The sequence below is a fragment of the Aquarana catesbeiana genome, linkage group LG06 (assembly GCF_042186555.1).
Source record: "Aquarana catesbeiana isolate 2022-GZ linkage group LG06, ASM4218655v1, whole genome shotgun sequence".
NCBI lineage: Eukaryota > Metazoa > Chordata > Amphibia > Anura > Ranidae > Aquarana > Aquarana catesbeiana.
Genome location: NC_133329.1, coordinates 51,993,336 through 52,016,398, shown reverse-complemented (window position 1 = coordinate 52,016,398; position 23,063 = coordinate 51,993,336). Strand labels below are relative to the sequence as shown.

Sequence of the window (23,063 nt, the reverse complement as noted above, 5' to 3'; positions counted from 1 at the left end):
ACATACGCGTGACGTTACTGTACCTACTTTTCTTTGTGGGTTTTGTAGTGACGGATGAAGTTGGATGTTGTGGTGGACGTGTCTCTTATTTTTGAGTTGCAGACCTTGCATACCACCATTCTCTTCTTTTCACCAACATCTAAAACATAATCCTTAAATCCAAATTTAATTAATTTTTGGAATCACTCCCTCCATTATAACTGCCTTGTGCGTTGGTCTGTCAGGGTCGGATCCAGAGTTTGCTGTTGGGACGGCCCGGGCACTGCCAGAAAATAAGGTGTTGCTTAGTACACTAGTACTTACAGAACTATTTTTAATGTATTATATATATACGGTCCTAACCTAACCGTGTTTAAAACAGTGACACGTTTATCATTCCAGATTAGAATATTACATTAGTGACTCATAGTGACACTTGGGCACCAGTGACACCAATACAGTGACCAGTGCTAAAGTTTGCATTGATTTCAGCATGCATGGAGCACTGCAGTACATGAACTTTCACTCGATGTGGACTGTTTAATGAGTTTGTAGTACGCATGGAGCACTTAATTGCAATATGATTTTTATGTAATATTCACGTTGAGCACTTTGTACTTCGCACAAGTAATAGTTAATTAGTGAAGGACTCAGGGAGGAACTGGTCTGGGACTGAGGGTCAGTGCAGTGGCCGTCGCAGCGCAGGAGAAAAACGCACAGAGCCGAGGAGGAGGAGAAAACAAGGAAAGAAGGTTTGTACCTACCTAGGTTTCATAGTTTTAGCATGTGCAATGATATTGATGATTGATTGCATCTGCAATCATATCTGCATCTTGCAATCATCAGTACAGGCCAGGGCCCTGCTAGCTGCTACATCACTAGTGCAGATTTGCAGAAGCTGCAGGTCTGTTTTGATGCAGTGCCAAGCAAAGCTAATGCTTCCCTGCAAAGTTTGCAGGGAAGTTTTCAGAGAAGCATTTGCTTGGCACTGCATCAAGCAAACCTGCAGCTTCTGCAAATCTGTTTCCTCCTCCTCAGGTCTGTGCTTTTTCTTCTGCGCTGCGACGACCACTGCACTGACCCCCATTCCCAGACCAGTTCCTTCCTGAGTCGTGTGACTGTCCCTGCTCCAGTGCCCCCTCAGTAGAAGAATAATAGTCTGCCATGACTTACTCTATGGCTGCTAGACTGGACTCCACTCAGATTCAGTCAGCTAGGCTTGGCTGGCTCCTTGGGCAACTTCCAGTTCCTTCTTCCTCTCCCACCGTGAGGCCCGCGACTCACGCTGCTGGCTCTATACACTTGCACAGAAGCCCAGCCCCTCCCTCAGAGATCACTCCGCAGCAGGAGGGGGCCGGACGGAATACAGAGACCTGTACAGCCTAGGAGAAGAGACTGCAGTGCAGTCATCATCAAATAAAAAAAAAGTCTGCGGCGGCCGCGAACACTGCAAGCACCGCTCGCGGACACCTATCCGATCCCCGCCCTCAATGTTAGAAAGCTGTATTTGTGCGGGCAGAAGCCGGGACTCGGGGGAGCTTTCTTTTGTGGGGGGGCGGCTTTTGCCTAGGCCAAGACACAGCACTGGTGGTGCCAAGTCATTGCAAGTCATTGCAAGTCAAATAGCCAAAGTCAAAGTCAAGTCGCAAGTCATTAGTGGCAAGTCAAAGTCAAGTTGAGTCATTTATTTAATTTTGTCAAGCAAGTCGCAAGTCCTCAAACAGGTGACTCGAGTCCGACTCAAGTCAAGTCATGTGAGTGATCTGAATTCTAAAGTTTTATGTCTCCCACATGTGTTGTATTGACACACTGTAAACCTTTTACACGGAAAATAGCCTCATCAGCTTGAACTGCACTTATGGGACTCGCAGGCCCGGATTTGCTCCCTTTGCCGCCCCAAGGCCGGGTCCTTCATTGCCGCCCCCCCCCACACACACACCACCATTCTCGTCCTTTATCGATGACTGCTACAATAGATCAATTAAAAACATATCTCCACACACGAGAACACTGAAAACAACTGGCTTTAATTGTACAGACTAAAAATACTTCAGGGTAAGCGCGCGAGGGGTAAGGATTTTTCGCGGGCAATTTTTCAGGGCAATGGCTGGTTTTAGTGCTTCAATCATCCCCGGCACCATGGTTGGTATGGTGTCAGGATGATTGAAACACATTATTTCTATCATTACATTGTAATGTAAAATGAAATAGTTCAACTCACCATAATGCAGAATCATTGGGAGCCCTGAGCGTGTCACTTGCCACCATCGCTTGTCACTTGACACTATGCCTGCCACCAGATGGAGATGTCACTTGCCACACTGCCTGGCTGCCACCAGATGGGGATGTCACTTGCCACGCTGCCACCAGATGGAGATGTCACTTGCCACGCTGCCACCAGATGGGGATGTCACTTGCCACGCTGCCACCAGATGGAGATGTCACTTGCCACACTGCCTGGCTGCCACCAGATGGGGATGTCACTTGCCACGCTGCCACCAGATGGAGATGTCACTTGCCACACTGCCTGGCTGCCACCAGATGGAGATGTCACTTGCCACGCTGCCACCAGATGGAGATGTCACTTGCCACACTGCCTGGCTGCCACCAGATGGGGATGTCACTTGCCATGCTGCCACCAGATGGGGTCGTCACGTGCCACGCTGCCACCAGATGGGGATGTCACTTGCTACGCTGCCACCAGATGGGGATGTCACTTGCCACGCTGCCACCAGATGGGGATGTCACTTGCCACGCTGCCACCAGATGGGGATGTCACTTGCCATGCTGCCACCAGATGGGGATGTCACTTGCCACGCTGCCACCAGATGGGGATGTCACTTGCCACGCTGCCACCAGATGGGGATGTCACTTGCCACCAGATGGGGATGTCACTTGCCACGCTGCCACCAGATGGGGATGTTACTTGCCACGCTGCCACCAGATGGGGATGTCACTTGCAATGCTGCCACTAGATGGAGACGTCACTTGCCACACTGCCTGGCTGCCACCAGATGGGGATGTCACTTGCCACGCTGCCACCAGATGGGGATGTCACTTGCCACGCTGCCACCAGATAAAGATGTCACTTGCCACACTGCCTGGCTGCCACCAGATGGGGATGTCACTTGCCACGCTGCCACCAGATGGAGATGTCACTTGCCACACTGCCTGGCTGCCACCAGATGGAGATGTCACTTGCCACGCTGCCACCAGATGGAGATGTCACTTGCCACACTGCCTGGCTGCCACCAGATGGGGATGTCACTTGCCATGCTGCCACCAGATGGGGATGTCACTTGCCATGCTGCCACCAGATGGGGTCGTCACGTGCCACGCTGCCACCAGATGGGGGTGTCACTTGCCACGCTGCCACCAGATGGGGATGTCACTTGCCACACTGCCACCAGATGGGGATGTCACTTGCCACGCTGCCACCAGATGGGGATGTCACTTGCCATGCTGCCACCAGATGGGGATGTCACTTGCCACGCTGCCACCAGATGGGGATGTCACTTGCCACGCTGCCACCAGATGGGGATGTCACTTGCCACACTGCCACCAGATGGGGATGTCACTTGCCACACTGCCACCAGATGGGGATGTCACTTGCCATGCTGCCACCAGATGGAGATGTCACTTGCTACGCTGCCACCAGATGTTGATGTCACTTGCCACGCTGCCTGTCTGCCACCAGATGAAAGAGGGCGGAACAGCGGTGCTGGCAATGAGAGATGTCATCTCTCTCCCCCCGCCGCCGCACCGCTGACATTACTTCTTAATCTTTTCAAAAATGGCGCCGGGCAACGCAATAACGCTACTGCGCATGCGCCGCCCGGCCGAGCGCGTACGAGCTTTCCCAAGCCCGGCCGCTTCAGAACAATAGTGGGCGGCTCGCGGCCATCTTTTCTAAGGGCACCGGTGCCCTTAATCAACTTTAAGGGGCAGCCTGAAAGGGGGGGCGGCGCTGCCCCTGCACCGCTGCCGCCCCGAGGCCTGGCCTTATGGCAAATCCGGCCCTGGGGACTCGCCACCTCACCAAGTGTTACAGCTGGATGTACGACCAGGGTATACTAGGCCGCTGGTGCTTGCCAGTTCACCAGAAGGAATAGCGGCGCTAGTACTGCTCTGCTCCATACGAGGGACCTGCGATTCCTGCACCTCAACAACAGCAGAAGTTTGGGGTCTGGTACCCCTGACCTTGGCAGGGACCACAACTCCGTCGTCAGAGATATCTGTCATGGAGCCGCTGTCGTCTACAGGATTGTATTCTGAGCCTGAATCTGACAGATGAGTGACTTCCTCTTCACTATCTGTCATGCTCAGAAACGTGTAGGCCTCTTCACTACTGTACCTTCGATTTGCCATTTTGGGCTCTAAATTTACTGGTACACTAGTGGGACTCACAGGCAAAAAAGCTCCTGACTGTCAGCGACTGTATCAAAACGATACCAAAAAAACTGTTAGCGATCGCAGGGATCAGGCCTGACTCTGCGAACGCTGCAGTTATGTGTGTTTAGTGTTTTGTAAGTGACAGTGATCGATCGATACTGCACTTGGGTGGGCTGGACTGGGCTGGGCCGGGCGGAGGGGCAAAACGCAGGTGCTAGCAGGTATCTGGGCTGATCCCGCTAACACTGTGTTTATGGGAACCCTAAACTGCTGGGGACGCTAGTATAGATCTGATCGGATCAGATATTGATCCGATCAGATACTATACCACTAAGGGAGGTGTATGCTGCGTGCGTAGGTGTTAGCGGTACTGGCACTAACCTGACGCTGCCTGGGGCGACGCAGACCCTATCTGACCCTAAAACTTAACTTATATCACCGCCGGGCGATCAGGGGGTTAAACCTTTATTAGGTAATAAACGGCGGGTGCCCTGAAACTATAATTAATAAACTAACCAACCAGCGTCACCCGTAACAGTTATAAGGTGATCAGTGGTGAAAGGGTTAACTAGGGGGAAATCAGGGGGTTACCTATATTAGGTAGTATATGGGGGTCCCTGATGCTATAAAACACTGACGGTGAACCTATATACTTACCTCCCTAACTAGCGTCACCTGTGTCACTAATACAGCGATCAGAAAAACGATCGCTTAGTGACACTGGCGACGGGGGGTGATCAAGGGGTTAACCTTTATTGGGGGGGTTAGGGGGGTATCCTAGACCTAAAGGGGGGTAATACTAACTACCCTACCACTTATAACTGTCACAAACTGACACCAATGCAATAATCAGAAAAAAAAAAAACTGCTATCGGTGTCACTGTGACAGGGGGTACAGGAGGGTGATCGGGGGGTGATCGTGAGTGAAATGCCTAGAGTGTTCTACTGTTAGTGTAGTGTTGGTGCACTTACTTGATGTCTTCTCTCCTCGTCGCCGGAATGGAAAAGACCGACTCAAGGAGAGATGACATCACTTCCTCTGCTTCTGTTTACATTTCAGAGGCAGAGGAAGATTGTCATTGGCTGGGAGCGATCACGAGGGGGTGACCACGAATGGATGGCCTCCCCCTCACCTCTGATTGCTCAGGGAAAGATGCCGACCGCCTCGTGAGGCGGTCGGCAAGTGGTTAAATAAAAGGGGTTGATTTACTAAAGGCAAATAGACTGTGCACTTTGCAAAGTGCATTTGCTCCAGAGCTTAGTAAATAATTAAAAGCTCTGCTGACTTCCATCATCCAATCATATGCAAGCAAAAATTCTGTATTTTTATTTTCCTTGCACGTGATTGGGTACTCTTTACAAAGTGAAGCCTTGCCTCATTTACTAAGCTCTAGAACAACTGCACTTTGCAAAGTGCACAGTATATTTGCCTTTAGTAAATCAACCCCAAAGTACCCAAAATTCCATTAAGAAGTCCTCCACACCAAATTCTATACATACCCTGTTTCCCTGAAAATAAGACCTAGCGTGATTGTCAGTGATGGCTGCAATATAAGCCCTACCCTCCAAATAAGCCCTAGTTAAAGTCCTTGTAGGTCTTATTTTCAGGGAAACAGGGTAGGGCTTATTTGTGGGGTAGGGCTTATATTGCAGCCATCACCGACAATCACGCTAGGTCTTATTTTCGGGGAAACGGGGTACATATCATTATGCAATATAAGACAGTCATTCATTCAGGTAATAACTCACAAAATTAATAATTTAAAAGTCCCCTATCACTCAGACACTCTATCCCAACTAGTGTTAAAAAATGGAACCACCGTTTAGGAAAGACCCCAGTCTTGTATTTGTTCATTTACTGTATTTGCACTTTATTTGCTGTTCGCCTGCAGCAAATAATAGACTGTTTGACCTTCAATAGTTCAATAGTTTATTGCACATAAAACATGTGATTTCTCAGAGAAGACCACTGTGAGAATACAAAGGGGAAAAATATGAAGTGAAAGTGAAAGTTGGTGAATGATTTGTGATGGTTTATATAAAGGGAGCTCTGACAAAGGGTTTCATTTCCCTCCACAGGAGCTGAACGTTGCACACTGACATTATAACGGGATTGGATCTCAGCTCTCCTATAACAGGTAAAATAATCCAGAGATTTCATCCACTAAATGAGGAAAACCAGGGGGGTTTACTAATATATATTGTATTTTATTTTAACATGCTTTACTTGTATTCTTGTTTTATTGTCTGAGGGAAAGAACCTTTTCTGCATTAAAAGAAAACGATCATTTACATTATCTGGGAGTAGGGATGGGATAGGGATTTGAGTCAGACAGGGGTTCTATGCAAGCCCAGCCTGATTGCAGTTCCCCAATCCCAGCATAATAATGTGGCAATGACTGTATATATTGTAATGTTAATGCACTACATGGCCTTTAAACTTAAAATGGTTGTAAAGGCAGAAGGTTTCTTTTATCTCAGTACATTCTAGGCAATAACCACTTTGTTTTGGACCGAACCAGAACCGTTCGGTATTCTGTTTCTGTACCCCCTGGCCAAATTAGGTTTCAATGTAAAAGTGTGCACACAACGCAAATTACTGACACAGACAAGTTCAGTAAGTTGGTACTTCTGTATTTTACTTCCTGAACTCTGGCTGGATATTTCGTTATCAAATCAAATATCAAAGCATATACAGCCCACAAATTATACATATTCATTATCATCAGGAAGTATAAGCTTTTAGCTGGGTTATATCTATATAAGGGAATAGCAGACTATCATAGCTAAATAGGGTGTCTTGTTTTCAGTTCCTGTTTCTCTTGGGTGTAGTCTCATAGGCCTGAAAACAGGAAATCTTCTTCTTAACTTTGTTCTTTAACTCTTGCAGTTCTGTTCCACATGAAGGGAGAAGCTGGCATCTAATCAGTCATCTAATTGAGCATGGTTTAAGGCTAATAGCTGGTTATAAGAGATAAGCACTTATATCTAGAGGTCGACCGATATATCGGCCGATATTTGGTGTTTTTTACTTAATCGGCATCGGCCGATTGTGCTGATAAAAAAGGCCGATATAACTTCAGCGCGACTTGCAAATGACTTCTGTAATAGAAGTCAATACAAGTTGCCTGAAAACTGTGAAGCGACTTCTCCCTCCTCTGGGCAGCCTGCCAAATGTGATAAAAAGAACCTGAAGGATACAATGTTTACACTTAGGAATGAACTGAGCTCCATGTGTAGAAGCTCTCAGTTTAACCATTTAAAATCTTTTCTGACACATGTTGCTTACAAGTAAAAATCCTGTATTTTCTGCTAGAAAATCACTTAGAACCCCCAAACATTATATATATATATATTTTTTAGCAGAGACCCTAGGGAATAAAATAGCAGTTGTTGCAATATTTTATGTCACACAGTATTTGCGCAGCGCTCTTTCAAACGCAATATTTTTTGAAAAAATACACTAATAAATTAAAAAAAAAACTAAGCAGTAAAGTTAGCCCATTTTTTTCATCCAAAAGTTTTGATTACCTGTTTTTGTGTATTTAATATTTAAGATATCGTTTTTTTTTATTTTTTATCTAAATTATACATACAAGTGAACTGATTGGAGGTTTGTTTTGTTTAATAAATGTTTAAATGTAAAAAATTTTCTGTATCACTTAAGGTTGCTTTCACACTGGAGCGGGCATGCGTTGACGGTAAAACGCTGCTAGTTTTAGCGGCGCTTTACCGTCATTTTGGCGGCGCTATTCGGCTGCTAGCGGGGAACTTATAACCCAGCTAGCAGCCGAGGAAGGGGTTAAATGCGCCCCTGAAGCTCCACTGCCGAAACGCTTTGCAGGCGCCTCGGCAGCGGTGCGCATTCATTTCAATGGGCAGGAGTGGTATACACCGCTCCAAAGATGCCGCTTGCAGGACTTTTTTTTAACATCCTGCCAGCGCATCGCCTCAGTGTGAAAGCACTCGGGATATCACACTGAGACTGCAGGGGAGCCTTTTACAGGCACTGAAAAACGCCCCAGTGTGAAAGGGGTCTAACTTTTAGATTTTATGAGATGAAGGGGGAAAAAAAAAAATCGGCCTAATATATAGGCCCAAAAAAATTGGCATCACATATCGGCCATCGGCCACCGCGATTTCTAAATATCGGCATCGGACAGAGAAAAACCCATATCGGTCGACCTCTACTTATATCTATACGGTTATATTAGAAAATAGGCATTTCACCATAACACTCATAATCACATCCATTACAACTTAAGGACCGAGCCTTTTTTGAGATTTGGTGTTTTACACAAACTTTTATTTCACTCCTAGTTAGTGTTTGGCTGAAGCCATTTATTATCAATCACCTGTGTTTACTCTTTTTAACCACTTAAGGACCGAGCCTCTTTCTGAGATTTGGTGTTTACAAGTTAAAAACATTTTTTTTTTTTGCTAGAAAATTACTTAGAACCCCCAAACATTATATATATATATTTTCTAACACCCTAGAGAATAAAATGGCTGTCGTTGAACTATTTTGTCACACCGTATTTGTGCAACGCTCTTACAAACGCACTTTTTTTGGAAAAAGATTCACTATTTTTAATTAAAAATAAGACAACAGTAAAATTAGCCCAATTTTTTTTTTATATTGTGAAAGATAATGTTATGCCGAGTAAATTGATACCCAACATGTCACGCTTCAAAATTGCGCCCGCTCGTGGAATGGCGACAAACTTTTACTCTTAAAAATCTCCATAGGCGACATTTAAAAAATTCTACAGGTTGCATATTTTCAGTTACAGAGGTGATCTAGGGCTAGAATTATTGCTCTCACTCTAACGGTCGTGGCGATACCTCACATGTGTGGTTTGAACACTGTTTTCATATGCGGGCGCTGCTCATGTATGTGTTCGCTTCCGGCGCGAGCTTGTCGGGACGGGGCGCTTTAAAAAAAAAATTTTTCTTCTTAATTATTCTACTAAAATTTTTTTATTTTTACACTGTTTTTAAAATATAAATAAAAAATTGGGTCAATTTTATTCCTATTACAAGGAATGTAAACATCCCTTGTAATAGAAAAAAAGCATGACAGGACCTCTTAAATATGAGATCTGTATTCAAAAAGACCTCGGATCTCATATTTACACTACAATGCATTAAAAAATAAATAATTATTTAATGTCATAAAAAATATGTTGCTTTAAGAGCGTGGGGCGGAAGTGATGTTTTGACCTCACTTCCGCCCTGCAGTGGTATGGAGACAGGTGGGGGCCATCTTCCCCTCACTCATCTCCATGCCACTGACATAGAAGGATCCGATCACATCCGCTGCCGACGGCTCCGGTAAGCGGCAGAGGGCACCGGAGAGTGGTGGGAGGGGGGAGCCCTCTCCCGCCACAGATAAAAGTGATCTTGTGGCGAATCTGCCGCAGAGATCACTTTTATCCTAACCACTTCCTGCCCGGCCTATAGCAAAATGACGGCCGGGCAGTGGTTCAGTTATCCTGACTAGACATCATATGACGTCCAGCAGGATAACAGCCGCCGCACACCCGTGGGGGCGCGCATCGCGGCGATCGGTGGTGTGGTGTGTCAGTCTGACACACCGCTACACCGATCTCAGTAAAGACCCTCTGATGGAGGCTCTTTACCACGTGATCAGCCGTGTCCAATCACGGCTGATCACGATGTAAACAGGAAGAGCCGTTGATCGGCTTTTCCTCACTCGTGTCTGGCAGACGCGAGTAGAGGAGAGCCGATTGGCGGCTCTCCTGACAGGAGGGTTTGCACAGCCCCCCCTCGGATGCCCACACTAGACCACCAGGGAAGCCCCTAACATGTGGATCGCCAGGTACATCCCCCATGGCCATCCACATGTGCCAACTTATGCCCAACATATGCCAATCAGCACCATTAAAGAACTAATAAATTCAGTGATGCCCAGCAATGCCACCCACCAGTGTAATCAGTGCCACCCATCAGTGTCACTCAGTGCCACCTATCACTTCTTCCACAGTAGTTCAGTGGTTTGCCAGTGTGAATGACAGCATATGGAACACCTAACCTCAGCCCTGAGGGACAAAACCGCTCATATGGATAGATAATTCTACTGGGAATTTAGACTGTCTACTGAATATTTGCAGTTCTGAATTGCCCTTTACTTTATACTATGTTTTGCTCCTCGGTGGACTTCCATTGGACACCATCTCTGTCCTTCTTTCTTTACCTTCCCCCATTTTTTTCTCCCCACTCTGTGAACTGTCTTGTTTATAACTTTCCTTCTTTTTATTATACAGGATTTATATAGCGCCAACAGTTTGCGCAGCGCTTTACAACATGAGGGCAGAAATCAGAGGGCCCTGCTCTTTAGAGCTTACAATCTAAAAAGGAAGGATCAATTAATACAAAAGGTAATAGCTGTGGGGGGATGAGCTGATGGAGGAAGTAAAACAGTGTTAGAAGTAGGATAGGCTTCTTTGAAGAGAAGGGTTTTCAGGGAACGTCTAAAGATGGATAGATTAGGGAACAGTTGGACAGATTGGGGTAGGGAGTTCCAAAGGATGGGAGAAGCTCTGAAATCCTGGAGGCGAGCATGGGAGGAGGTGACAAGGGAGCTAGAGAGTAGGAGGTCTTGGGATGACCGAAGAGAGCGGCTTGGTTGGTATTTTGGGACTAGGTTAGTGATGTAGCTGAGGGCAGAGTTATGGATGGCTTTGTAAATTATTGTTAGTACTTTGAATTTTATTTGTTGGGTGAATGGAAGCCAGTGGAGGGATTGGCAGAAAGGGGTGGAGGACACTGAACGGTTGGTAAGGTGGATGTGTCTTGCATTCATTATGGACTTCTTCTCACTTTGACCCACAAAATTATAAAAATTGTGATTAACAGACTTGTCAATGCTTTTGGTGTTTTACACCCTCTTTAGAGGAGTACACAGTTGCATTTGATGTTCAGTATAACAACTATTGTTGAGCTGGGTATTATTTTGTGTATATTCATGTGACTACTGCTTTATGTACCTTGTTTGTTATGTGAAAGCAACCTATTGTTATGTCCAATCCTGATGTGAACCTTTAGCCCGGGTTCACACCTATGCGAATTAGATGCGGCTTACACTGCATCTAATTCGCAGGACATTTTAAAATACATTCATATGAATGCATCTGGTTCACATATGTGCGTCGCATTCGCACTGCGCATTGCACAAAAAACGTGTGCGTTTTCTGGGCATTGCGGTGCGAATTACGAGCCCCTTATCTTCCATGGGAACGCATCTGCTTCGCAGATGCATTGCGTTCTGAACATGGATTTTCTCCTTCTCCTCACTACACCTCCCCCCCCCCCGCTCACTGATCCTGAGCTAAAACGCAGATGAGCCTTTGAACAGGAGATTTTTTATCTCCCCAGTGAAACCTGAGCTTCAATTCGCACCGCACATGTGTGAAACCGGGCTTAAATAAAGACAATAAAAGGGGTTGATTTACTAAAGGCAAATAGGCTGTGCACTTTGCAAAGTGCATTTGCTCCAGAGCTTAGTAAATGAGTAAAAGCTCTGCTGACTTCCATCATCCAATCATATGCAAGCAAAAATGCTGTATTTTTTATTTTCCTTGCACGTGATTGGGTACTCTTTACAAAGTGAAGCCTTACCTCATTTACTAAGCTCTGCAACAAATGCACTTTGCAAAGTGCACAGTATATTTGCCTTTAGTAAATCAACCCCAAAGTACCCAAAATTCCATTAAGAAGTCCTCCACACCAAATTCTATACATACATATCATTATGCAATATAAGACAGTCATTCATTCAGGTAAAAACTCACAAAATTATTAATTTAAAAGTCCCCCATCACACAGATACTCTATCCCAAAAAATGGAACCACCGTTTAGGGAAGACCCCAGTCTTGTATTTGTTCATTTACTGTATTTGCACTTTATTTGCTGTTCGCCTGCAGCAAATAATAGACTGTTTGACCTTCAATAGTTCAATAGTTTATTGCACATAAAACATGTGATTTCTCAGAGAAGACCACTGTGAGAATACAAAGGGAATAAATATGAAGTGAAAGTGAAAGTTGGTGAATGATTTGTGATGGTCTATATAAAGGGAGCTCTAACAAAGGGTTTCATTTCCCTCCACAGGAGCTGAACATTGCACACTGACATTATAACGGGATTGGATCTCAGCTCTCCTATAACAGGTAAAATAATCCAGAGATTTCATCCACTAAATGAGGAAAACCAGGGGGGTTTACTAATATATATTGTATTTTATTTTAACATGCTTTACTTGTATTCTTGTTTTATTGTCTGAGGGAAAGAACCTTTTCTGCATTAAAAGAAAACGATCATTTACATTATCTGGGAGTAGGGATGGGATAGGGATTTGAGTCAGACAGGGGTTCTATGCAAGCCCAGCCTGATTGCAGTTCCCCTATCCCAGCATAATAATGTGGCAATGACTGTATATATTGTAATGTTAATGCACTACATGGCCTTTAAACTTAAAATGGTTGTAAAGGCAGAAGGTTTTTTTTTATCTTAATACATTCTATGCATTAACTGCTTAAAGAGGGATTCCACCTAAACCGCCAAAAAAAATAAATATTAAAAGCCAGCAGCTACAAATACTGCAGCTGCTGACTTTTAATAAATGGCCACTTACCTGTCCCAGGGTCCAGCGATGTCGGCAGGCGACGCCGAGAACCCGCACGGTTCTCGGCAGCTGCCGCCGCCATCCTGGGTGAGGGAATCAGGAAGTGAAGTATTGCGGCTTCACTTCCCGGTTCCCTACTGCGCATGCGCGAGTCGCGCTGCGCATCGTAACTGGTCCCCGCTATCTCCTGGGAGCTGTGTGTTTCCCAGGAGACAGCGCGGAGGGACAGGAAGAGGCATAGACTACCATGGGAGGCTATGCCAGAAGTGGGTGCAAATACCTGTCTTAGACAGGTATCTGCACCCCCCTCCCCCCTGAAAGGTGCCAAATGTGACACCGGAGGGGGGAAGGGTTCCGAAAAGCGGAAGTTCCATTTTTGTTTGGAACTCTGCTTTAAGGCCTGAGCCTCTTTCTGAGATTTGGTGTTTTACACAAAAACTTTTCTTTCACTCATAGGTAGCCCCGGTTCACACAGGGGCGACTTGTCAGGCGACCTAGTCGCCTGACAAGTCACCTCCCGTTCTGTACAATGGAACCGTTCTAATCGGAGCAACGCAAGTCGCTCCGACTTAGAAAAAGGTTCCTGTACTACTTTGGGGGCGACTTGCATAGACTTCTATGCAGAAGTCGTTTTGCAAGTCGCCTCGGAAGTCTTTTGCAGGTCGCCTCGCATGAGGCGACCTGCAAGTCGTGTCGCCCCTGTATGAACCGGGGCTTAGTGTTTGGCTGAAGCCATTTATTATCAATCACCTGTGTTTACTCTTTTTAACCACTTAAGGACCGAGCCTCTTACTGAGATTTGGTGTTTACAAGTTAAAAACATTTTTTTTTGCTAGAAAATTACTTAGAACCCCCAAACATTATATATATTTTTTCTAACACCCTATTTGCGCAACGGTCTTACAAATGCACTTTTTTTGGAAAATGTTTCACTTTTTTTTAATTAAAAATAAGACAACAGTAAAGTTAGCCCATTTTTTTTTATATTGTGAAAGATAATGTTATGCCGAGTAAATTGATACCCAACATGTCACGCTTCAAAATTGCGCCCGCTCGTGGAATGGCGACAAACTTTTACCCTTAAAAATAAACGACATTTAAAAAATTCTACAGGTTGCATATTTTCAGTTACAGGGGTGATCTAGGGCTAGAATTATTGCTTTCGCTCTAACGATCGTGGCCATACCTCACATGTGTGATTTGAACACCGTTTTCATATGCGGGTGCTGCTCATGTATGTGTTCGCTTCGGGCGCAAGCTTGTCGGGACGGGGCGCTTTAAAAAATGTTTTTTTCTTCTTATGATTTTACTTAATTCTTTTTATTTTTACACTGTTTTTAAAAAAATAAATAAAAAATTGGGTCACTTTTATTCCTATTACAAGGAATGTAAACATCCCTTGTAATAGAAAAAAAGCATGACAGGACCTCTTAAATATGAGATCTGGGGTCAAAAAGACCTCGGATCTCATATTTACACTAAAATGCAATAAAAAATAAATAGTTATTTAATGTCATAAAAAAAAACAAAATATGTTGCTTTAACCTCCCTGGCGGTATTCCCGAGTCTGGCTCGGGTTGGATTTTTCATACCAAAAGCGGTATCCCCGAGCCAGACTCGGGCTTGCATCGCAGGATCCAGGAAGAGTATACTTACCTTGTCCCCAGGATCCTGCGATGTCTCCCCGCTGTGATCGGCGAGCCGCTGTGTCTCGCTCGATTCACAGTGCCGAGCTCCGTTCCCTGCGAGCGGTGCGACGCACGGGGACGGAGTTCGGCGGTAAATTCAAATAGTGAAACACACAGTATAGATACAGCATACTGTAATCTTACAGATTACAGTACTGTATCAAATAATTACACATCCCCTTTGTCCCTAGTGGTTTGCCCAGTGCCCTGCATGCAGTTTTATATATATAAAACTGTTCTTTCTGCCAGGAAACTGGAGATTGCCCATAGCAACCAAAACTGTCTCTTTACATCAAAAGTGGTTTTAGACCAGCTAGAAAAAAGCGATAATAAATTAGAATTGAGCGATAGTGATTTGTGGGGAGATCCGTCATCAAACACTAAAAGTAACAAAAGCTAAAATTCTGCAACTGAGCAAATTTCAGTGTTTTTGATTTGATTACATTATTATATAATTTTTATTATTGTTATATTATTATTTTTTATAATTATTTATAGTTATTTATTATATTATAATTTTTTATTTAGTTTTTCAAACTTTATCATACCCGGGATGTCTACTAGACTCTTGTTTGGACAGATTTAAGTGAACTATTCCTAAGAATTACAGGCCTACAATATAAAACGCCAAATTTCTGTGCAAAATAATTGTACCGCTTTCAGCACCTAAAATCAGAAATAATCATACCGCCAGGGAGGTTAAGAGTTTTGGGCGGAAGTGATGTTTTGACGTCACTTCCGCCCTGCAGTGGTATGGAGACAAGTGGGGGCCATCTTCCTCTCACTCGTCTCCAGGCCACTGACATAGAAGGATCCGATCACCTCCACTGCTGACGGCTCCGGTAAGCAGCGGAGGGCACCGGAGAGCGATGGGAGGGGGGGAGCCCTCTCCCGCCGCTGATATAAGTGATCTTGTGGCAAATCCGCCGTAGAGATCACTTTTATCTTAACCACTTCCCGCCCGGCCTATAGCAAAATGACGGCCAAAATTATGGTGGGGGCGTGCATCGCGGCAATCGGTGGTGTGGTGTGTCAGTCTGACACACCGCTGCACCGATCTCGGTAAAGAGCCTCTGACGGAGGCTCTTTACCACAGGATCATCCGTGTCCAATCACGGCTAATCACGATGTAAACAGGAAGAGCCGTTGATCGGCTTTTCCTCACTTGTGTCTGACAGACGCGAGTAGGGGAGAAACGATCGGCGGCTCTCCTGGCCAGGGGGTTTGCACAGCCCCCCTCGGATGCCCACACTGGACCAGGGAAGCCGCCAGGACCACTAGGGAAGCCTCTAACATGTGGATCCCCAGGTACATCCCCCATGGCCATCCACATGTGCCAACTTATGCCCAACATATGCCAATCAGTGCCCACAAATGGGCACTGACTGGCACCATTAAAGAATTAATGAAATCAGTGATGCCCAGCAATGCCACCCATCAGTGTCACTCAGTGCCACCTATCAGTGCCCATCCGTGCCCATCATTGCCCACCTATAAGTGCCCATCAGTGCCACCCATAAGTACTCATCAGTGCCACCCATAAGTACCCATCAGTGCCACCCATAAGTACCCATCAGTGCCGCCTATGAGTGCCCATTAGTGCCGCCGCCTATGAGTGCCCATCAGTGCCGCATACCAGTACCACCTATCATCGCCCATCAGTGCCGCCTATAAGTGCCTATCAGTGCTGCCTATCAGTGCCACCTCATTGTGCCCATTGGTGCCACCTTGTCAGTGCAGCCATATCAGTGCCCGTCACTGAAGAAGGAAACATACTTATTTACAAAAAATTTTAAGAGAAACAAAGAAAAGCTTTTTTTTTAAAAAAAATGTTGGTCTTTTTTTATTTGTTGCGCACAAAGTAAAAATCGCAGAGGTGATCAAATACCACCAAAAGAAAGCTCTATCTATGGGAACAAAATGAAAAAAAATTGTTTCGGTACATTGTAGTATGACCACGCAATTGCCATTCAAATTGCGACAGTGCTGAAAGCTGAAAATAGGCTTGGGCAGGAAGGTGTATAAGTGCCTGGTATTGAAGTGGTTAAAGCGGACCGCCCGCTCTTGAAGAGGATACTGGGGCTATGGTAGCTAGCTGCTGCCAAAACAATGGTATTCCTCTTCAAAGTAGCGACGTATAACATATATATTGGTATTAAAAAACAAAACAAAAAAAATAATAAAATATATATATATATATATATATATATATATATATATATATATATATATATATTTTTTTTTTTTTTTTTTTTTAATTTAACCACTTCAGCCCCGGAAGGATTTACCCCCTTCCTGACCAGAGCACTTTTTACAATTTGGCACTGCGTCGCTTTAACTGGTAATTGTGCGGTTATGCAATGCTGTACCCAAACCAAACTTGTGTCCTTTTTTTCCCCACAAATAGAGCTTTCTTTTGATGGTATTTGATCACCTCTGCGGTTTTTAGTTTTTGCGCTCTAAACGGAAAAAGACCGAATATTTTGAAAAAAAATGATATTTTCTACTTTTTGTTATAAAAAGAATCCAATAAACTAAATTTTAGTCATACATTTAGGCCAAAATGTATTCGTCCACATGTCTTTGGTAAAAAAAATGTCAATAAGTGCATATTTATTGGTTTGCGCAAAAGTTATAGCGTCTACAAACTAGGGTACATTTTCTGGAATTTACACAGCCTTTAGTTTATGACTCTAATTTCTTGAGGTGCTAAAATGGCAGGGCAGTACAAACCCCCCCCCCCCAAATGACCCCATTTTGAAAAGTAGACACCCCAAGGAAACTGCTGAGAGGCATGTTGAGCCCATTAAATATTACATTTTTTTGTCCCAAGTGATTGAATAATGATACAAAAAAAAAAAAAATTACAGTTGTCACTAAATGATATATTGCTCACACATGCCATGGTTATATGTAGAATTGCGCCTCAAAATACATTTAGCTGCTTCTCCTGAGTATGGGGATACCACATGTGTGGGAGTTTTTGGGAGACTAGCTGCGTACGGGGCCCCGAAAACCAAGCACCGCCTTCAGGATTTCTAAGGGAGTAAATTTTTGATTTTACTCCTCACTACCTATCACAGTTTTGAAGGCCATAAAACGCCAAGATGGCATAAAACCCCCCCAAATGACTCCATTTCGGAAAGTAGACACCCCAAGCTATTTGCTGAGAGGCATGTTGAGTCCATGGAATATTTTCATATTTTGACACAAGTTGCGGGAAAATTACAAACTTTTTTTTTTTTTTGCACAAAGTTGTCACTAAATGATATATTGCTAAAACATTCAAACATGCCATGGGCATATGTGGAATTACAGCCCAAAATACATTCTGCTGATTCTTCTGAGTATGGGGATACCACATGTGTGGGACTTTTTGGGAGCCTATCTACGTACGGGGCCCCTAAAACCAAGCACCGCCTTCAGGATTTCTAAGGGCGTAAATTTTTGATTTCACGCCTCACTACCTATCACAGTTTTGAAGGCCATAAAATGCTCAGATGGCACAAAACCCCCCCAAATGACCTCATTTTGGAAAGTAGACACCTCAACCTATTTGCTGAGAGACATGGTGAGTATTTTGCAGCTCTTATTTGTTTTTGAAAATGAAGAAAGACAAGAAATTTTTTTTTTCTTTTTTCAAATTTAAAAACTTTGTGACAAAAAGTGAGGTCTGCAAAATACTCACCATACCTCTCAGCAAATAGCTTGGAGTGTCTACTTTCCAAAATGGGGTCATTTGGGGGGAATTTGTGCCATCTGGGCATTCCATGGCCTCCAAAAATTTACACCCTTAGAAAGCCTGAAGGCGGTGCTTGGTTTTCGGGGTCCCGTACGTGGCTAGGCTCCCAAAAAGTTTCACACATGTGGTATCCCTGTACTCAGGAGAAGCAACAGAATGTATTTGGGGTGTAATTTTACATATTCCCATGGCATGTTTGAGCAATATATCATTTAGTGACAACTTTGTGCAAAAAAAAAAATTGTCTTTTCTCCGCAACTTGTGTCACAATATAAAATATTCCATGGACTCAACATGCCTCTCAGCAAATAGCTTGGGGTGTCTACTTTCCAAAATGGGGGTCATTAGGGGGGGGGGTTTGAACTGTCCTGGCATTTTATGCACAACATTTAGAAGCTTATGTCACACATCACCCACTCTTCTAACCACTTGAAGACAAAGCCCTTTTTGCCACTTTTTGTTTACATAAAAAAATTATTTTTTTTGCAAGAAAATTACCTTGAACCCCCAAACAATATATATATTTTTTAAAGCAAAGGCCCTACAGATTAAAATAGTGGGTGTTTTTTTTTTTTTTTTTTCACACAGTATTTGCGCAGCAATTTTTCAAATGTTTTTTTTTGGGAAAAACGCGCTTTTTTAAAATTTTAATGCACTAAAACACATTATATTGCCCAAATGTTTGATGAAATAAAAAAGATGATCTTAGGCTGAGTACATGGATACCAAACATGACACGCTTTAAAATTGCGCACAAACGTGCAGTGGCGACAAACTAAATACATTTTTAAAAGCCTTTACAGGTTACCACTTTAGATTTACAGAGGAGGTCTACTGATAAAATTACTGCCCTCGATCTGACCTTCGTGGTGATACCTCACATGCATGGTGCAATTGCTGTTTACATTTGACGCCAGACCGACGCTTGCGTTCGCCTTTGCGCGAGAGCAGGGGGGGACAGGTGTGCTTTTTTTTTTCTTAATTTTTTTTGCTTTTTTATCTTATTTTTAAACTGTTCCTTTTAATTTCTTTTTTATCATTTTTATTGTTATCTCAGGGAATGTAAATATCCCTTATGATAGCAATAGGTAGTGACAGTTACTCTTTTTTGAAAAAATTGGGGTCTATTAGACCCTAGATCTCTCCTCTGCCCTCAATGCATCTGACCACACCAAGATCGGTGTGATAAAATGCTTTCCCAATTTCCCAATGGCGCTGTTTACATCCGGCATAATCTAAGTCCTAAAATGCTCATAGTTTCCGGTTTCTTAGGCCATAGAGATGATTGGAGCCATTCTGGTCTCTGATCAACTCTATGGTCAGCTGGCCGAATCACCGGCTGCATTCTCAGGTTCCTTGTTGGGACAGGAGAGCCAGAAAAAAATATGGAAGACGGTGATGGGGGGGGCATTCCCTCCCACTGCTTGTAAAAGCAGTCTAGCCGCTTCAGATCCGGGCCATTGCCAAATGACGGCAACAGCGCGGATCTAAATTGCCGGGACAACGTCTATTGACATTGTCCCGTGCATGAGTGGCCTGCGCGCCCCCTGAGACTCGCCTGATCACAGATCAGAGTAAGGGGTCGGTCCCGACCCCTTACCACATGATCAGCTGTCAGCCAATGACAGCTGATCATGTGATGTAAACAGAGCCGGTAATCGGCTATTTTTCCTCCTCGCGCTGACAGCGTGAGGAGGAAAAAAAAAACCCGATCACCGGCGGCCATGATCGGGACATCAGTCCCGATCACGGCGCTCTTCTGATACAGAGCAATAGGCAGCAGTGCCGCCTACCAGTGCCCACCAGCGTCACCCATCAGTGCCCACAGTGCCATCAAACAGTGCCACCCATCAGTGCCCACAGTGCCACCCATCAGTGCCCACAGTGCCACCCATCAGTGCCACCCATCAGCACCCACATCAGTGCAACCTATCAGTGCCCATCAGTGTCACCTACCAGTGCCCATCAGTGCCCATCAGTGCCACCCATCAGTGCCCCCCATCAGTGGTACCTATCAGTGCCCATCTGTGCCACCCATCCGTGCCACCCATCAACTCCCATCAGTGGCCATCAGTGCCGCCTTATCTGTGCCCATCAGTACCGCCTTATCTGTCCCCATCAGTGCGGCCTTAACTGTGCCTATCAGTGCCGCCTTAACTGTGCCTATCAGTGCCGCCTTAACTGTGCCTATCAGTGCCGCCTTAACTGTGCCTATCAGTGCCATCCTAACTGTGCCTATCCGTGCCCATCAGTGCAGCCTATCAGTGCCCACTAGTGCCGCCTCATCAGCGCATATCAATGAAGGAGAAAAATTACCTGTTTGCAAAATTTTATAACAAACTATTTTTTTTTAATTTTCACCTTTTTTTGTTTGTTTAGCAAAAAATAAAAACCCTAGCTGTGATTGAATACCACCAAAAGAAAGCTCTATTTGTGGAAAAAAAAAGATAAAAATTTCATTAGGGTGCAGTGTTGTATGACCGCGCAATTGTCATTCAAATTGCGACAGTGCTAAAAGCTGAAAATTGGTCTGGGCAGGAGGGGGATTTAAGTGCCCAGTAAGCAAGTGGCTAGAGGCTAATTAGCTGCTAGGATTGCTTTTACATGAAAGCCGACTGCTGGCTGAAAAGAATGATACCAAGATGATACCTAAACCTGCAGGCATCATTCTGGTCTACTCACTCAAAGTCCAGCAACATCTGGTCCTTGTTGGGCATATATTGTAAACTTTTTTTTCATGCAGCCTGTGGGCTGAACGAAAAAAAGAGATTGATCGGTGGGTATGCCCACCATTAGAATACCATCCTTCATCCACCCACTTCTAATGATGGGCATACATGCACTGTTTATATATGCCGAATTATTGGGGCATCCGCCCCAAAAGGTAGGAGCAAATCGCTCCTCCGCCCCTGCTGCCCCCATGCTTCGGCATATATGCTTTTTTTTTTTAACTGTGGTGGTGAAATCACCTCCTACAGCGCTGGAGTCACAACTTTATGTATTGTGGAAGTAAACACTGTTGCTGTCAAGATAAATAAATCCGCGCTGCAACTGAATGGCGTACCTGCTATGCAAATGATGGTTAATAATAAAACAAAGTAACATTACGATATAACAGTAAGACTTACCGTATCTGCAAAGCAAATACAAAAAAAACATAGTAAAAAATAAAACATTTTTTTCACGCAACCTGTGCCTAAAATATATATATGCCGAAGCATGGGGGCATCCACCCGCATAAGGTAGGAGCAAATCGCTCCTGCACCCCTGCTGCCCCATGCTTCGGCATATATGCTCTTTTTTTAACTGTGGTGGTGAAATCACCTCCGACAGCGCTGGAGTCACGGCTTTATGTATCGTGGGAGCAAACGTTGTTGCTGTCAAGATACATAAATTTGCTCTGCAGCTGAATGGCGTACCTGAAAACTAAAAAAAGTTAACAATAAAACACAGTAAACAGTAAAGTATAAAACAATTGCATACCTATAAAGCAAACATGATAAAACATAATAACAGTAAAGCATTGCAAAATAGAATACAGTAAAAAAAGAGCAGAACAATAGAGAGAGAATAGAGAAAGAACAATACAACGACAACTATTCTTTTTTTTTTTGTAACTGTAACTTTTGTAACTGTAACCAGTTCCAGGTTCGGGTCTCTCAAAATGCGATGGCATCTTGGGAGACCCTGTGAAAGTGTGCCTAGTCTGTGCAGTGCTGTACCCTATGCTAATACTCAACTAGTGTATGGTAGCGTTCAAAACATTCACCAATGCAAAGACCAGGATTGTCAGGACAGGAGGGACAATAATAGCGGGTGTCACCCCTATATCCGCGCTTGCTGCAGACACGACATCTTTTTTGGGGGGCTCATTGGGTAGGGGTACTCGGGAGGACATAAAGAAAATGCCTCTCGTACAGCCGACTTACTGCATTTGGTTGGGGAAGGTGAGGTGGAGCACCGTCTGGAAACATAAGGGCTCTGACGATCTCTTCCTGGAATTTAAGGAACGATCCAGTCCGTCCTGAAGCTCTGTATAGCACATGAGCGTTCAGTAAAGCCAATTGAAATAAACAAACAGACACTTTTTTATACCAGTGTCTGGCCTTACGGGCAATTAGGTGTGGCGCCAACAACTGGTCGTTGAGGTCCACCCCTCCCATATTTTGGTTATATTCGTGGACACAGAGGGGTTTCTCCACAACACCAGTCGCCGTAGTAATTTGGACCGTTGTGTCTGCATGAAGGGAGGTAAGAACGAAAACATTCTTATTATCCCTCCACTTCATAGCGAGCAAGTTATTACACTTGAAGCAGGCTCTCTCCCCCAGCCTAAGACGGGAATCTACAAGCCGCTGGGGAAAGCCCCAGCCATTAGGTCGCACGGTGCCACATGCTCCAAACTGCTGATGAAGCAAGTGACTAAAAAGTGGCACGCTCGTGTAATAATTGTCCACATATAAGTGGTACGCCTTTCCGAATAAGGGTGACACCAAGTACCACACAATCTTGCCAGCGCTTCCTATGTAGTCAGGGCAGTTTGTCGGCTCTACGTGACTATCTTTGCCCTCGTAAACCATAAAACTATATGTATAGCCTGTGGCCCTGTCACAG

At 44.5% G+C, this 23,063-nt stretch overlaps 1 protein-coding gene and 1 long non-coding RNA gene across 2 annotated transcripts in view; both read left to right on the top strand.

The window, feature by feature from the left end:
• LOC141148404 (eukaryotic translation initiation factor 3 subunit C-like) overlaps nt 1-23,063 on the top strand; it is a gene marked incomplete in the record, with an annotated part of 532,271 nt that overhangs the window by 507,682 nt on the left and 1,526 nt on the right.
• LOC141148406 (uncharacterized) lies at nt 6,395-13,460 on the top strand. The gene is made up of 3 exons (XR_012245203.1): nt 6,395-6,509; nt 10,659-10,772; nt 12,506-13,460. It is a non-coding gene; the product is annotated as an uncharacterized lncRNA (long non-coding RNA).